General features: G+C 33.7%; 20 non-coding genes across 20 annotated transcripts; all 20 read left to right on the top strand.

The window, feature by feature from the left end:
* Positions 1-109: 109 nt before the first annotated feature.
* trnaq-uug lies at positions 110-181 on the top strand. Its single transcript has one exon. It is a non-coding gene; the product is annotated as a tRNA-Gln (tRNA).
* A 176-nt stretch (positions 182-357) lies between these two features.
* On the top strand, positions 358-429 carry trnaq-uug. Its single transcript has one exon. It is a non-coding gene; the product is annotated as a tRNA-Gln (tRNA).
* A 659-nt stretch (positions 430-1088) lies between these two features.
* On the top strand, positions 1089-1160 carry trnaq-cug. Its single transcript has one exon. It is a non-coding gene; the product is annotated as a tRNA-Gln (tRNA).
* Positions 1161-1335: 175 nt separating this feature from the next.
* On the top strand, positions 1336-1407 carry trnaq-cug. Its single transcript has one exon. It is a non-coding gene; the product is annotated as a tRNA-Gln (tRNA).
* Positions 1408-1583: 176 nt separating this feature from the next.
* Positions 1584-1655, top strand: trnaq-cug. The gene has a single exon. It is a non-coding gene; the product is annotated as a tRNA-Gln (tRNA).
* A 175-nt stretch (positions 1656-1830) lies between these two features.
* On the top strand, positions 1831-1902 carry trnaq-uug. The gene has a single exon. It is a non-coding gene; the product is annotated as a tRNA-Gln (tRNA).
* A 422-nt stretch (positions 1903-2324) lies between these two features.
* trnaq-cug lies at positions 2325-2396 on the top strand. Its single transcript has one exon. It is a non-coding gene; the product is annotated as a tRNA-Gln (tRNA).
* Positions 2397-2571: 175 nt separating this feature from the next.
* trnaq-cug lies at positions 2572-2643 on the top strand. The gene has a single exon. It is a non-coding gene; the product is annotated as a tRNA-Gln (tRNA).
* A 176-nt stretch (positions 2644-2819) lies between these two features.
* Positions 2820-2891, top strand: trnaq-uug. The gene has a single exon. It is a non-coding gene; the product is annotated as a tRNA-Gln (tRNA).
* A 175-nt stretch (positions 2892-3066) lies between these two features.
* Positions 3067-3138, top strand: trnaq-uug. The gene has a single exon. It is a non-coding gene; the product is annotated as a tRNA-Gln (tRNA).
* Positions 3139-3314: 176 nt separating this feature from the next.
* Positions 3315-3386, top strand: trnaq-cug. Its single transcript has one exon. It is a non-coding gene; the product is annotated as a tRNA-Gln (tRNA).
* A 175-nt stretch (positions 3387-3561) lies between these two features.
* trnaq-cug lies at positions 3562-3633 on the top strand. The gene has a single exon. It is a non-coding gene; the product is annotated as a tRNA-Gln (tRNA).
* A 176-nt stretch (positions 3634-3809) lies between these two features.
* trnaq-uug lies at positions 3810-3881 on the top strand. The gene has a single exon. It is a non-coding gene; the product is annotated as a tRNA-Gln (tRNA).
* A 424-nt stretch (positions 3882-4305) lies between these two features.
* trnaq-cug lies at positions 4306-4377 on the top strand. The gene has a single exon. It is a non-coding gene; the product is annotated as a tRNA-Gln (tRNA).
* Positions 4378-4553: 176 nt separating this feature from the next.
* trnaq-cug lies at positions 4554-4625 on the top strand. The gene has a single exon. It is a non-coding gene; the product is annotated as a tRNA-Gln (tRNA).
* A 422-nt stretch (positions 4626-5047) lies between these two features.
* Positions 5048-5119, top strand: trnaq-cug. Its single transcript has one exon. It is a non-coding gene; the product is annotated as a tRNA-Gln (tRNA).
* A 174-nt stretch (positions 5120-5293) lies between these two features.
* Positions 5294-5365, top strand: trnaq-cug. Its single transcript has one exon. It is a non-coding gene; the product is annotated as a tRNA-Gln (tRNA).
* Positions 5366-5539: 174 nt separating this feature from the next.
* Positions 5540-5611, top strand: trnaq-cug. The gene has a single exon. It is a non-coding gene; the product is annotated as a tRNA-Gln (tRNA).
* Positions 5612-5786: 175 nt separating this feature from the next.
* trnaq-cug lies at positions 5787-5858 on the top strand. Its single transcript has one exon. It is a non-coding gene; the product is annotated as a tRNA-Gln (tRNA).
* A 175-nt stretch (positions 5859-6033) lies between these two features.
* Positions 6034-6105, top strand: trnaq-uug. The gene has a single exon. It is a non-coding gene; the product is annotated as a tRNA-Gln (tRNA).
* The last annotated feature ends 68 nt before the right edge of the window (positions 6106-6173 follow it).

Below are 6173 nucleotides of genomic sequence, written 5' to 3'. Positions count from 1 at the left end.
TCTTTGCGACCTAAAAATGTTTGTATAGGGCAGGTTTTTCAAAAAAATTGGGATGGTTTGTCTAACATAAAATATAGAATTGTTTTTTGTATTCAGCACTACTACTCATGGTTCTATGGTGTAATGGTTAGCACTCTGGACTTTGAATCCAGTGATCTGAGTTCAAATCTCAGTAGAACCTATAAAATCTTTGAAGCAAGGTAAGTGAGAAATGCATTTAGAAACTTGGGGTAAAAATACTCTGAATATCTTTGCGACCTAAAAATGTTTGAATTGGGGCAGGTTTGTCAAAAAATTGGGATAGTTTTTCTAACATAAAATATAGAATTGTTTTTTGTATTCAGCACTACTACTCATGGTTCTATGGTGTAATGGTTAGCACTCTGGACTTTGAATCCAGTGATCTGAGTTCAAATCTCAGTAGAACCTAGAAAATCTTTGAAGCAAGATAAGAGAGAAATGCACTTAGAAACTTGGGGTAAACAGAATCTGAGTATTTTTGCAATCTAAAAAGGTTTGTATAGGGCAGGTTTTTCAAAAAATTGGGATAGTTTTTCTAATATAAAATATAGAATTGTTTTTTGTATTCATCTCTACTACTCATGGTTCTATGGTGTAATGGTTAGCACTCTGAATCCAGTGATCTGAGTTCAAATCTCAGTAGAACCTATAAAATCTTTAAAGCAAGGTAAGAGAGAAATGCATTTAGAAACTTGGGGTTAACATAATCTGAGTATTTTTGCAATCTAAAAAGGTTTGTCTCGCCCAGATGTTATTTTTTTCAAATTGGTTTAGCTTGTCTAACATCAAATATAGAATAATCGTTTCTATTCCAGGCAATTGCTCATGGTGTTATGGTTAGCACTCTGGACTTTGAATCCAGTGATCTGAGTTCAAATCTCAGTAGAACCTAGAAAATCTTTGAAGCAAGGTAAGAGAGAAATGCATTTAGAAACTTGGAGCTAACATACTCTGAATATCTTTACGACCTAAAAAGGTTTGTATAGGGCAGGTTTTTCAAACAAATTGGGATAGTTTTTCTAACATAAAATATAGAATTGTTTTTAGTCTTCAGCTCTACTACTCATGGTTCTATGGTGTAATGGTTAGCACTCTGGACTCTGAATCCAGTGATCTGAGTTCAAATCTCAGTAGAACCTATAAAATCTTTGAAGCAAGGTAAGAGAGAAATGCATTTAGAAACTTGGGGTAAACAGAATCTGAGTATTTTTGCTATCTAAAAAGGTTTGTATAGGGCAGGTTTTTCAAAAAATTGGGATAATTTTTCTAACATAAAATATAGACTTGTTTTTTGTATTCAGCACTACTACTCATGGTTCTATGGTGTAATGGTTAGCACTCTGGACTCTGAATCCAGTGATCTGAGTTCAAATCTCAGTAGAACCTATAAAATCTTTGAAGCAAGGTAAGAGAGAAATGCATTTAGAAACTTGGGGTAAACATAGTCTGAGTATTATTGCAATCTAAAAAGGTTTGTCTTGGCCAGATTTTTTTTTTTCAATTGGGATAGCTTGTCTGACATTTAATATAGAATATTATTTTTACTCTGCTGTACTGCTCATGGTTCTATGGTGTAATGGTTAGCACTCTGGACTCTGAATCCAGTGATCTGAGTTCAAATCTCAGTAGAACCTATAAAATCTTTGAAGCAAGGTAAGAGAGAAATGCATTTACAAACTTGGGGTAAACAGAATCTGAGTATTTTTGCAATCTAAAAAGGTTTGTATAGGGCAGGTTTTTCAAAAAATTGGGATAATTTCTCTAACATAAAATATAGAATTGTTTTTTGTATTCAGCACTACTGCTCATGGTTTTATGGTGTAATGGTTAGCACTCTGGACTTTGAATCCAGTGATCTGAGTTCAAATCTCAGTAGAACCTATAAAATCTTTGAAGCAAGGTAAGAGAGAAATGCATTTAGAAACTTGGGGTAAACATAGTCTGAGTATTTTTGCAATCTAAAAAGGTTTGTCTTGGCCAGATTTTTTTTTTAAATTGGGATAGCTTGTCTGACATTTAATATAGAATATTATTTTTACTCTGCTGTACTGCTCATGGTTCTATGGTGTAATGGTTAGCACTCTGGACTCTGAATCCATTGATCTGAGTTAAAATCTCAGTAGAACCTATAAAATCTTTGAAGCAAGGTAAGAGAGAAATGCATTTAGAAACTTGGTGTAAACAGAATCTGAGTATTTTTGCAATCTAAAAAGGTTGGTATAGGGCAGGTTTTTCAAAAAATTGGGATAGTTTTTCTAACATAAAACATAGAATTGTTTTTTGTATTCAGCTCTACTGCTCATGGTTCTATGGTGTAATGGTTAGCACTCTGGACTCTGAATCCAGTGATCTGAGTTCAAATCTCAGTAGAACCTATAAAATCTTTGAAGCAAGGTAAGAGAGAAATGCATTTAGAAACTTGGTTTAAACAGAATCTGAGTATTTTTGCAATCTAAAAAGGTTTGTATAGGGCAGGTTTTTCAAAAAATTGGGATAGTTTTTTTAACATAAAATATAGAATTGTTTTTTGTATTCAGCTCTACTGCTCATGGTTCTATGGTGTAATGGTTAGCACTCTGGACTCTGAATCCAGTGATCTGAGTTCAAATCTCAGTAGAACCTATAAAATCTTTGAAGCAAGGTAAGAGAGAAATGCATTTAGAAACTTGGGGTTAACATAATCTGAGTATTTTTGCAATCTAAAAAGGTTTGTCCTTGCCTGATTTTTTTTTTCAAATTGGGATAGCTTGTCTAACATTTAATATATAATATTTTTTTTATTCTGCTGTACTGCTCATGGTTCTATGGTGTAATGGTTAGCACTCTGGACTTTGAATCCAGTGATCTGAGTTCAAGTCTCAGTAGAACCTATAAAATCTTTGAAGCAAGGTAAGAGAGAAATGCATTTACAAACTTGGAGCTAACATACTCTGAATATCTTTGCGACCTGAAAATGTTTGTATAGGGCAGGTTTTTCAAAAAATTGGGATAGTTTTTCTAACATAAAATATAGAATTGTTTTTTGTATTCAGCACTACTAGTCATGGTTCTATGGTGTAATGGTTAGCACTCTGGACTTTGAATCCAAGGATCTGAGTTCAAATCTCAGTAGAACCTATAAAATCTTTGAAGCAAGGTAAGAGAGAAATGCATTTAGAAACTTGGGGTAAACATAGTCTGAGTATTTTTGCAATCTAAAAAGGTTTGTCTTGGCCAGATTTTTTTTTTTCAAATTGGGATAGCTTACCTGACATTTAATATAGAATATTTTGTTTTTCTGCTGTACTGCTCATGGTTCTATGGTGTAATGGTTAGCACTCTGGACTCTGAATCCAGTGATCTGAGTTCAAATCTCAGTAGAACCTATAAAATCTTTGAAGCAAGGTAAGAGAGAAACGCATTAAGAAACTTGGAGCTAACATACTCTGAATATCTTTGCGACCTAAAAATGTTTGTATTGGGCAGGCTTTTCAAAAAATTTCGATAGATTTTCTGACATAAAATATAGAGTTGTTTTTAGTATTCAGCTCTACTACTCATGGTTCTATGGTGTAATGGTTAGCACTCTGGACTCTGAATCCAGTGATCTGAGTTCAAATCTCAGTAGAACCTATAAAATCTTTGAAGCAAGGTAAGAGAGAAATGCATTTAGAAACTTGGAGCTAACATACCCTGAATATCTTTGCGACCTAAAAATGTTTGTATAGGGCAGGTTTTTTCAAAAAATTGGGATAGTTTTTCTAACATAAAATATAGAATTGTTTTTTGTATTCAGCACTACTACTCATGGTTCTATGGTGTAATGGTTAGCACTCTGGACTTTGAATCCAGTGATCTGAGTTCAAATCTCAGTAGAACCTATAAAATTGTTGAAGCAAGGTAAGAGAGAAATGCATTTAGAAACTTGGGGTTAACATATTCTGAGCATTTTTGCAATCTAAAAAGTTTTGTAAAGGGCAGGCTTTTCAAAAAATTTCGATAATTTTTCTAACATGAAATATAGAATTTATTTTTTGTATTCAGCAATACTTAGCATGGTTCTATGGTGTAAAGGTTAGCACTCTGGACTTTGAATCCAGTGATCTGAGTTCAAATCTCAGTAGAACATCTCAAACCTTTGAAGCAAGGTAAGAGAGTAATGCATTTAGAAACTTGGGGTTAACAAAATCTGAGTATTTTTGCAATCTAAAAAGGTTTGTCATGGCCAGATTTTTTTTTTCAAATTGGGATAGCTTGTCTAACATTTAATATAGAATATTTTTTTTATTCTGCTGTACTGCTCATGGTTCTATGGTGTAATGGTTAGCACTCTGGACTCTGAATCCAGTGATCTGAGTTCAAATCTCAGTAGAACCTATAAAATCTTTGAAGCAAGGTAAGAGAGAAATGCATTTAGAAACTTGGGGTTAACATATTCTGAGTATTTTTGCAATCTAAAAAGTTTTGTGAAGGGCAGGCTTTTCAAAAAATTTCGATAGATTTTTCTGACATAAAATATAGAGTTGTTTTTAGTATTCAGCTCCACTGCTCATGGTTCTATGGTGTAATGGTTAGCACTCTGGACTCTGAATCCAGTGATCTGAGTTCAAATCTCAGTAGAACCTATAAAATCTTTGAAGCAAGGTAAGAGAGAAATGCATTTAGAAACTTGGAGCTAACATACTCTGAATATCTTTGCGACCTAAAAATGTTTGTATAGGGCAGGTTTTTCAAAAAATTGGGATCGTTTTTCTAACATAAAATATAGAATTGTTTTTTGTATTCAGCTCTACTACTCATGGTTCTATGGTGTAATGGTTAGCACTCTGGACTCTGAATCCAGTGATCTGAGTTCAAATCTCAATAGAACCTATAAAATCTTTGAAGCACGGTAAGAGAGAAAAGCATTAAGAAACTGGGAGCTAACATACTCTGAATATCTTTGCGACCTAAAAATGGTTGTATAGGGCAGGCTTTTCAAAAGATTTCGATAGATTTTCTGACATAAAATATAGAGTTGTTTTTAGTATTCAGCTCTACTACTCATGGTTCTATGGTGTAATGGTTAGCACTCTGGACTCTGAATCCAGTGATCTGAGTTCAAATCTCAGTAGAACCTATAAAATCTTTGAAGCAAGGTAAGAGAGAAATGCATTTAGAAACTTGGGGTTAACATACTCTGAATATCTTTGCGACCTAAAAATGTTTGTATAGGCCAATTTTTTTTTCAAATTGGGATGATTTGTCTAACATAAAATTTAGAGATGTTTTTAGTATTCAGCTCTCCTGTCATGGTTCTATGGTGTAATGGTTAGCACTCTGGACTCTGAATCCAGTGATCTGAGTTCAAATCTCAGTAGAACCTATAAAATCTTTGAAGCAAGGTAAGAGAGAAATGCATTTAGAAACTTGGGGTTAGCATATTCTGAGTATTTTTGCAATCTAAAAAGGTTTGTAAAGGGCAGGCTTTTCAAAAAATGGGATAGTTTTTCTAACATAAAATATAGAGTTGTTTATAGTATTCAGCTCCACTACTCATGGTTCTATGGTGTAATGGTTAGCACTCTGGACTCTGAATCCAGTGATCTGAGTTCAAATCTCAGTAGAACCTATAAAATCTTTGAAGCAAGGTAAGAGAGAAATGCATTTAGAAACTTGGAGCTAACATACTCTGAATATCTTTGCGACCTAAAAATGTTTGTACAGGGCAGGTTTTTCAAAAAATTGGGATTGTTTTTCTAACATAAAATATAGAATTGTTTTTTGTATTCAGTTCTACTACTCATGGTTCTATGGTGTAATGGTTAGCACTCTGGACTCTGAATCCAGTGATCTGAGTTCAAATCTCAGTAGAACCTATAAAATCTTTGAAGCAAGGTAAGAGAGAAATGCATTTAGAAATTTGGAGCTAACATACTCTGAAAATCTTTGCGACCTAGAAATGTTTGTATAGGGCAGGTTTTTCAAAAAATTAGTATCGTTTTTCTAACATAAAATATAGAATTGTTTTTTGTATTCAGCACTACTACTCATGGTTCTATGGTGTAATGGTTAGCACTCTGGACTTTGAATCCAGTGATCTGAGTTCTAATCTCAGTAGAACCTATAAAATCGTTGAAGCAAGGAAAGAGAGAAATGCATTTAGAAACTTGGGGTTAACATATTCTGAGCAT

The sequence above is a fragment of the Oryzias melastigma genome, unplaced genomic scaffold (genome assembly GCF_002922805.2).
Source record: "Oryzias melastigma strain HK-1 unplaced genomic scaffold, ASM292280v2 sc00482, whole genome shotgun sequence".
Taxonomy (NCBI): Eukaryota; Metazoa; Chordata; class Actinopteri; order Beloniformes; family Adrianichthyidae; genus Oryzias; species Oryzias melastigma.
The sequence above is the reverse complement of the archived record's forward strand: the minus strand, read 5'-3'. Positions and strand labels throughout refer to the sequence as shown.